The 9,068-nt window shown below is 33.1% G+C and overlaps 1 long non-coding RNA gene across 1 annotated transcript; it reads left to right on the top strand.

Moving 5' to 3' along the window:
- Positions 1-5,015: 5,015 nt before the first annotated feature.
- LOC128282614 (uncharacterized) lies at positions 5,016-8,170 on the top strand. The gene is made up of 4 exons (XR_008272945.1): positions 5,016-5,221; positions 5,372-5,780; positions 7,372-7,477; positions 8,020-8,170. It is a non-coding gene; the product is annotated as an uncharacterized LOC128282614 (long non-coding RNA).
- Positions 8,171-9,068: the final 898 nt, after the last annotated feature.

Genomic DNA, 9,068 nt, shown 5'->3' with positions numbered 1-9,068 from the left:
AGAATATGCATATCTGAGACCTAGCAAGATCTGCCCGAATTTGATGGTGAATATTCTACAACAAAATTTCGGAGGCAGTTGACCTCACTTAAAATATCTAGTAAAGTTTTTCATGAAAATGATTCTATTTTGGGAAGTCAAAGACTTTGGGTTAATCAATTAACCTCTTTAGACTTCAGAGACAAAAACAGTGGAATTAGATTTTGTGATAAAATAAATTCTGAGATGTCCTTGGCTCAAAGCTCCTTATCTGAGTGTACAATTGGTCGAGATGCTGAAGAAAATATTGCTGTGAATAATCCAAATGGAGAAGGAATGATCAATAAGAACTATAAACATCCTAAAGATAGGGCTCCGTTGCTGGACCAGCCATCCATGGGAAAGAGCTCTTTCCTTATTCTACCACAAAGGCTGCGCAAAACGACTTCTGGCAGCCAAACTTTTGGATTGTGGTTCGAAGGCAAATGCTGAACAGATTGTTGCAGAAGATGTCTCTGTCTTTCATAACTCAGGCAGCAATATTCAAGGGATGCTATCTGAGTGCAATAATGATATGAAGGTTCCAGCAAGAAAAAGGGTTTTTGTCAGAAATTGAAGTTGATTTCAAAAAAAACAAGGAGCTCACCAGATGACAATCTTCACACAAAAAATGTAATACTTCTATATGGAAAACAAACATAGCATTTCCTTGTCCTTTGTGGATCTCTTGAATCTTTATTTTTTTAATATAGCCTCTGCTTCGAGACCTGGCAAAAGGTTTAAACCAGATGCTCAAATTGAAGATGGTAAAAGGAGCCCAACAATGCACTTCAGGCATCAGAAGGGTTTTTAATTTCAGGATATAAAATTTCTGCTTACAGGATTTTCAAGAGCGAAGGAAAAGGAAATTGAATGATTGATCTGGAAATATGGTGGTGTTGTTCTGGCTGATATTCCATCTCCTTCGAGCAGGGGAAAGAGATGTTCAAGGCATAAGTTCCAGCAGCTTTCTATCATTCTATGCCCAAAGAAGGTTGGTTGTTAAAACTTTATTTCTTTTCCTGATCCCTCAAGTTATTACTTTATGCTTACTTGTTTCAACAAGTGTTGAGTTGGTATAATTTCTGGGAACTGATAAGTATTCTGCCATGGATTACATTGTTTGTGACTGATATATAGGAAATTTGAGGTCAGAAACTTTCTCTAAGTATTGATGATTACACTTCCCTAATAGTAAATGCTTCATTAAATTATCAAATTAAAATTCAGTTGAGTTCTGGCATTAATGGTTTCAAAAGGTAAAAAAAAATATTTGTGTTAGTGTTCCTGATAAGTTTGCTGTTGTGGACATATACAAATATAAATTGGAATTATTCCTAATAAGCACCTAGGTTCCACAAGCCTCTAATCAATAATCATGCCTTTTCTAGTAACATCTGTCACCTTTTAATTCGTAAGGGCTTTTACTCATGTTCTTTCCTCTATATTGTTTCTGGTGAAAACTTCAATTTTATTTATTTTTCCTGCAGATACATGGTTCTATCGAATCAACCAGAAACTAGGCTTACAAGAATTGGGAAACCTGTACGTCATGATAACAGTGGCAATATTTTTGATGGAGTAGGAGTTATGCTTCATGGAAGCCACATTTCTGCACCAAATTTGCAAAAGTAATCCATGTAAATGCTATTTTCAGTTTCAGGTACTTCAGATAGTGCTAACAGCATTTTGCTTCTACCTGGTTATTCTGATTGTCTCTTTTATTAAGCACATTATTGCAGTGACTTGTTCTTATTAAAGCTGCTTTCGCTAGGTTATATGCTACTTATTGATTCTTTACTTGAGTCCTGACGAGTAAAACAATTGTTTCAAACACTTCTCCTTTGTGTGTGTGTGTGTCAGAGTGCAAATCATCTTCTAAGTGATTCATTATTTACTAGCATTATTGATTTTAATGATTAAATGCTCTCTGTCGGTTCCTTAGAAAGGGACAGAGTCATGCATATAAAGCAGTTTTTTCAAATACCTCTAAATCCCTGGCAAGATCATAATCATATTTGAAGAAGGATACTTGGCAGCAGGCGTTCTTGTAGGAGGGCTCGGTTAACATAGCAGTTTTCTAGTCTTATTGAGAATTTCATAGATTCTTTAACATTTTGGTTAATGTAATGAAATTTATGTGTGCAAATGGTTAATGTTGTTGTTCCAATAGGGTCGGAAGCGTGTAAATTATTATACTAAAAAATCACACAAAGTTCAATTCCCAAAGAAGAGAGGTGGATCACAAGGATCTCTTAAATAACAAGTCTTTCCTTAGTCAGAATATCCCTTCTATAGTAATTTAATAGCACAATTAAATACTACTATTATATCCTCAAATATTGAAAGAAAAATAGGACAAAAAGAACACAAGAGTTTTAACGAGGTTCGGTAAATTATACCTACGTCCTCGGGCACTAACACCAGATGATAACTTTACTATCTCCAAAATATTACAAACAAATAGAATTCCTTAAGAATTCTCAAATGGGAGAAGAGAAAACTAAGAGAAAAGATTGGTTGGGATGAATTGAAATGAGAAATGAGAAGGCCTATTTATAGTTGAGGTTCAAGGACCAAACAATAAATAGCCCATTATCTCAAGGACCAAAAAAAAAATTATCCCATGCCACTTTTTCAAAGTTGGTGGTTGTCATTATTGATTGTCTCCCATTAATGTTAATGGCAACCATTATTAATTGTCTTCCATTAATGTTAACAAATGTTCCATCATGGTTTGAGCTATCCTTAAAGATGCTACTTTTAAAGGTATCAGTTCAATTTCATCACATTGAGGTGCCATATTCCTTAAAGTGGCTATCATCAACTGATTTAAAAAAAAATAAATGAGAGTTGAGAATTTCCAACAACAGAGATCGAACTTGAAGCTGAAGATTCACAAGCTATAACTGCTGGCAACAAATTTGACCATGCAAAACTAACATATACAAGTCCTGTAGTTACTGTCACAAGTGTCTGCAAACAAAAATTCAAAGTGTAAATAGCTAACACGATTAAAACTGAAATAGAGACATGATATGAAAGACCAAAAGTTTTTGGTACAATAGAAGGGTTTCAGAAGTTATCAATTATATAAACAGGTTTTTTTTTTTTTGTTATAGTTTAAGATTAATCTTTTTGGTTTTGTGGTTGTCTTTTCCAATAATTTCGTCTTTAAAATTCGAATATGACTTCTCTTCTTAAGAGTGCAATCTGTCTTATTACTTGATATAAACAACAACTTTAATTGAACATACAAATAATTAACTATTATCAAAGTTTTCCTAGTTCTAAATGTTACGATTAAATTCAGATGCATTTGTAATTTATCATATATACCTGAGATATCCTTTGATTGGTGGATACAGCCAAATTCCTCTGTAACGTCAACTAGGACTACAAGAGTGGGCAATGTTGAACCCAATTCTCTTGATATCAGCCAGATTCTGTCAGAAATGTTGTTTTCTCACATATCACAAAGGAACAACTTCAGCAACAAAATATAAGGGTGTCTTAACAAAGTTGCAATGGTAGATCATTCATAAGGTTTCAACTTTTACGTCTCCATTTAGTAATATATAGAAGGAACTAATACACACACGTAATTGTATTATTAAAAAGAAAAAAAGAAAAGAAAAACCCATGAAAACAATAGTGACATACTTGCTAATTTGATTCAAAAACCGAATCAGCTGAAGCATCAATAGAATAATTCAAGCCTCGCAATAGGCAGTGTAATGTTGTTGATAGCTTTTCTAGCCTTTCCCAATTCCTTATCATTATTTTCTCAATATTGTAAGGAATCTTCGATTGCATCGTTTCTTGTCTTTCCTCTTCTGCTCCTATGGAGACAATAGTACTTACTGGTAAGCTCCTTGAGGTTTTTAGAAGGTTGAGGTTCATCACTGGCCTTAGTATGATGTTGTACTTCCTCTTTACCTCTTTAAGCTTCTCTGAGGTATGATCTTCACATAGTGAGGATAACATGAAAGTTGGAGCTCGATGACTGCAGCCTCCATGTTTTTAACAAATTACTAGCACAATCTACGACGTCGAGTTAGGATAGCAGAGTAGATGGCCTCAAGCATACAAACCTAGTTGAAGTTAGGAAAAATAGATGGTTTCCATCGTACAATCCTAAACTAACTAAAAATTTGACTAAGACAAATGCATCTAATAATTATCGTCTTTTTATTATTTAATTGAGAAATTGAAATAATTGATTATGAACGTGACAAAAAACAAATGAGGAGCAAAATAATAGCTAAGAAAGAATTCAATTAGTATTTTAATCCGTAGAAATCACTAAATTATGCTAATAAGATTACATGCAACTTTATTCAATTACGCTAGATCTAATCTTAAACAGGGTTTATTTCTCCCCTAATTTCAACACATCGAATATGGATTAATAGCTTAGAAATATTAAACAAGAATTAAGCACGCATAATCATAATAAATTTCAAAGAAATCAAAAGGATATCTAAAATCTTGATAGAAATCTGCTTCAGTGTCTATTTCTATGGTTTTTTTCTGAATTATTGTCTTAAATATTCTATTATGACTCCTTTCTCTCTTCTTATTTTTGTCATATATATTCTTAAAATGCCTGAAAAACTTAAAAAACACGTTTTCTCGCAGGTTTGGAGTAAGATTCGCGATTTCCACACGGTCTGACACATGGTCATGTGACAACCAGTATGAATCACACGACCGTGTGTCTAACTCGTGTGGAATGACCTAGCCCGTATGAATCCTAAAACTTACTCCGATTTTTCAATTTTTGTTTATTTTTCACTCCTTTTGCTTCCAAATATTCTCTGAAATATAGAAATATTAATTTAAAGAATTAAGGGTATAAAATTCACCATTTTTCAAATTCAAAACAAAAATGGACATTATTGTTAAGTTCAAATATCCAAATGGACCTAATTGTGATATTCAGACATAAAAAATTACATTAATAGAAGATTTGGCATTAATTGATTTTTAATATTAGAAAGAGAAAATTGATTTATTCAATAATAAAGGATTATTTTAATTCAATCCCAAAAGGTATTTTCACCTTATTTAATCTGATTTTTTTGGCGCGAAAATACTCATAAAAGAAACTTATGAGTTGAGAGTGTGACAAAAATCTCTCTGTGATTTGATTGGGGCCCAAATGAGAAGCTTAGGGTTTCGTCCTCCCCAATCTTCCGAGGTGAAAATCTCTTTTCTTCTTCAAGTTTTCTTTCCTAGCAAAAGAAGATAAATATTTTCCCTTTATTATTTGTACTTTTAATCTGTTAATAATTTAACATTAATTCTGAGTTTAAGAGAATAAAACCAAATAATGTTGTTGTAATAATAGGAATTGGCTTGGCTTCCAGCTTGTCTGCAACGAATCACAGATTCCTCAGTGCAGCCCAGAAGCCCTTCTCACCAACAATTTAATGTTCTCTGTTTTGGGATTAATTTTTACAATTTGATTTGTTCTTGTTCTTTTTGAGCATTTCTTTCATATACGCAAGAAGATAATTTTACTTACTTCGGTTGAAATTTGGCGAAATAGTTGCCGTTATTACTTTTGCAAATTTTGAGTTTTCGTGTAACTTTAAGTTTTTCTTTTCTATCTGCCAGATGATAATTTTATCTTGTTTGGTTGAAATTTGAAACTGTTGTGCGTTAAATTTGGTGAAATAATAATTATGCTTTTTGAAATAGGAGTTTTCATGTATACAAGAAGAAGATTCAGAATTGCTGCTGTTTAATTTTATCAGGTGAAGACAATTCACCAATTAGTTCTTTTCCTTCTTCCAAGGATGTAAGTTGTTTTTATTATCTATTATCTATGTTTTATAGTATTAGAAAAGAAAATTCGGGTTTGAGTTTTTTTTTTTTTTTTCCAAATTAGAAAAAAATTATATCTGTTGTTTAGACTTGCAGAAGAAATTTTGTTTGATAAGATTTTACTTATGAAACATATTTGCATTTAATATTAAAGTTTGTTAGCTACGAACTTAAAGTCTTTGAATGGAATTTTTGGCTTGATTGGCATGCATTATGAATTGATCATATAAAGTTAACAACAACTTGAAACTACCTAACGGAGCCTGAAAAAACCCGAAGTCTGGAACTTGAATCAACTTGGACATGAATTGACCCAAATTTGACTGACCTGACTAAACTTGAATGATCTAAACCATTAATGTTCTAAAAGAATTTGATTTGACCAAAAAATTTGTTTAAATTTGGTCTGATTTTGAATTTAATTAATTGAATCTGAAATGACCTAAATTTGAATGATTTGAACCTTAGATGACCCTAACCTAAATTGAATCGACCTGATTCAAATCTGAACCGGCCCTGCCAATTGACTTGTCTATGTACGAAACATCAATTTTCTTTTGAGGTTAGTTAAGATGCTTCTGAATCTCCATTTAATGCCAGTGCAAAGAGGTATGGTACAGCTAAAGTTTTCTTTCAGCATTGAAGGTTATCACCTTGGACGATCTTTTAGGTGTTACGGAAGTCAAGAAAGAAAGGTGAATTGAGTATGACATCGGAGGAAGTGCTTGTGTGGTAAAAAGAAAAATAAGAAAAAAGACAAAGCACGACAGCCAAAACTCAGGAGACATGATGTTATGCCACAAGTTTTAAATCTATATAACTTGTGGCTAGTTCGAAACTAATGCATGTAGGGATTAGATGTAGCTAAGTATAACCAGAAAGTTGTGCTACATGAAAACTGGTTCTAATCAGATTTAGTTGCATCCCAATGAGAACATTGATTGAAGTGCAAGTGCTCTAATTTGGGATCACACTGTAGCTGCTAAACTCCTCTCTATAAGAGCCATGATGGACGCTTCTTTTCAATCATGCAAGAGCCACAACAATGTTCAGTTTTTGAACCATGCTATATCAGTGCTGCAAGTGTTCCAAAATATAACCTAACAGATTACTGTATTTCCACCTTTTATATAACAAAATTGGGTGGTTTAGCCACCTTGTCTCGTTCACAATTTCCTTTATCAATGCTAAAGACCTTTAGTGTCCTTCTCTAAAAGATCAAAGATTTAATTCCCGCGGCCCCCTAAAAGTTGTTAAGAATCTTGCTAATTTAGTGTTTACTTAAGATACTAAATTTTTGTTATTTGTTAATTTCGTCACTCTTTTTATGTTATTTTATATATATATATATCTTTTTTGGATCTGTTTCTGATAGCGACTGAGTGAGGTATTGTTAGAACTTATTAGGTATAATTTGTTTGTCAAGTCGATTAGGGCCATCAGACTTTTAGAAGTTTGGTCTGCATGATCTTGTTGTGTGTTGGCATTTTGAATGACAGATTTTTTCTTTTTCACTACCAGCTACAAACAAACAAATTCCTGATGCATATGCGGTGAATTCATTAATTCTAAAAGATAAGCGGCTTACTGATTCAGTTACAGCTGGTTCTGCGTTAGCACCTGAACAGTAGGTTCTTTCATATCTTAGTTTTACTTGCCACTTGTTAATCTTGGTTTTGTGTTAAAATGACAGAATTTTGTTTGTGCAACTGCCTTTTAGAAATTTTAGCTTCTTCTGGAACTTTATAATTAAGTACTTTTTCCTTGATTTACTGTTGTCTACTTTCGTGCTCCTTGGCTGTTTTCCAGGGAAATTTTGGGGCTAACTGGATAATAATTTCTTTACACTTCCCTACTAGTAAATGCTTCATTAGATTATCAAATTAAAATTCAGTTGAGTTCTGGCATATATGGTTTCAAAAGGAAAAAAAAATGTATATTTGTGTAAGTGTTCCTGATTTCTGGATATATACAAATATAAATTGGAATTATTCCTAATAAGCACCTAGGTTCCACAATTGATTCAAAGTAAAACTTCAAGCCTCTAATCAATAATCATGCCTTTTCTAGTGACGTCTGTCATCTTTTAATTTGTAAGGGCTTTTACCCATGTTCTTTCCTCTATATTGTTTCTGATGAAAACTTCAATTTTATTTATTTTTCCTGCAGATACATGGTTCTGTTGAATCAATGAGAAACTAGGCTTACAAGAATTGGGAAGCCTGTACGTCATGATAACAATGGCAATTTTTTTGATGGAGTAGGAGTTATGCTTCATGGGAGGCCACATTTCTGTACCAAATTTGCAAAAGTAATCCAGGTAAATGCTATTTTCAGTTTCAGGAACTTCAGATAGTGCTAACAGCTTTTTGCATCTACTTGGTTATTCTGATTGTGTCTTTTATTAAGCACATTATTGCAGTGACTTGTTCATATTAAAGCTGCTCTCACTAGGTTATAGGCTGCTTATTGATAATTTACTTGAGTCCTGACGAGTAAAACATTTGTTTCACACACTTTTCTTTTGAGTGCGTGTGTGTGTCAGAGTGCAAAGAATGATTCACATTTACAATCATTATTGGTTTTAATGATTAAATGCTGTCTGTCGGTTCCTTAGAAAGGCCAGAGCCATGCATATAAAATAGTTTCTTCAAATACCCCTAAATCCCTGGCAAGATCATATTCATATTTGAAGGATACTTTGCAGCAGGCGTTCTTGGAGGAGGGCTCAGTTAACATAGCCGTTTTCTAGTCTTATTGAGAACTTCATAGATTCTTTAACATTTTGGTTAATGTAATGAAATTTATGTATGCAAATGGTTAATGTTCCATCATGGTTTGAGCTATCCTTAAAGAGGCCACTTTTAAAGGTTTCAATTCAATTTGATCACGTTGGGATGCCATATTCCAGTCTATGTTCGTACTTCATTTTGCTAAAGTGATTCAAAGTTCAGTTTGTTGTAAAAGCTGCTTTATAGTTGATGTCAATATAGTGTAATAGTAGTCAGGGTGCTGAAATTCTTGTCATAAGTGTGAATTATTTGCTACCCTTTAAGCTTCTGAGCTTATAGAACAATGCTTTGTAATTGGTTTAGTTGCAATCAATTTTAACAAATCCTTTTCTTTTTCTTCCACTTCGATAGTCAAAATAGTCTAAAACTATTACCATTTTCTTTTTGTGTTGGCTAGCATGGAGGGGGACACGTGTTCAAAACTCT

The sequence above is a fragment of the Gossypium arboreum genome, chromosome 10 (genome assembly GCF_025698485.1).
Source record: "Gossypium arboreum isolate Shixiya-1 chromosome 10, ASM2569848v2, whole genome shotgun sequence".
Classification (NCBI taxonomy): Eukaryota; Viridiplantae; Streptophyta; class Magnoliopsida; order Malvales; family Malvaceae; genus Gossypium; species Gossypium arboreum.
Note: the sequence above shows the minus strand (reverse complement) of the source record. Positions and strands in the feature narration are given on the sequence as shown.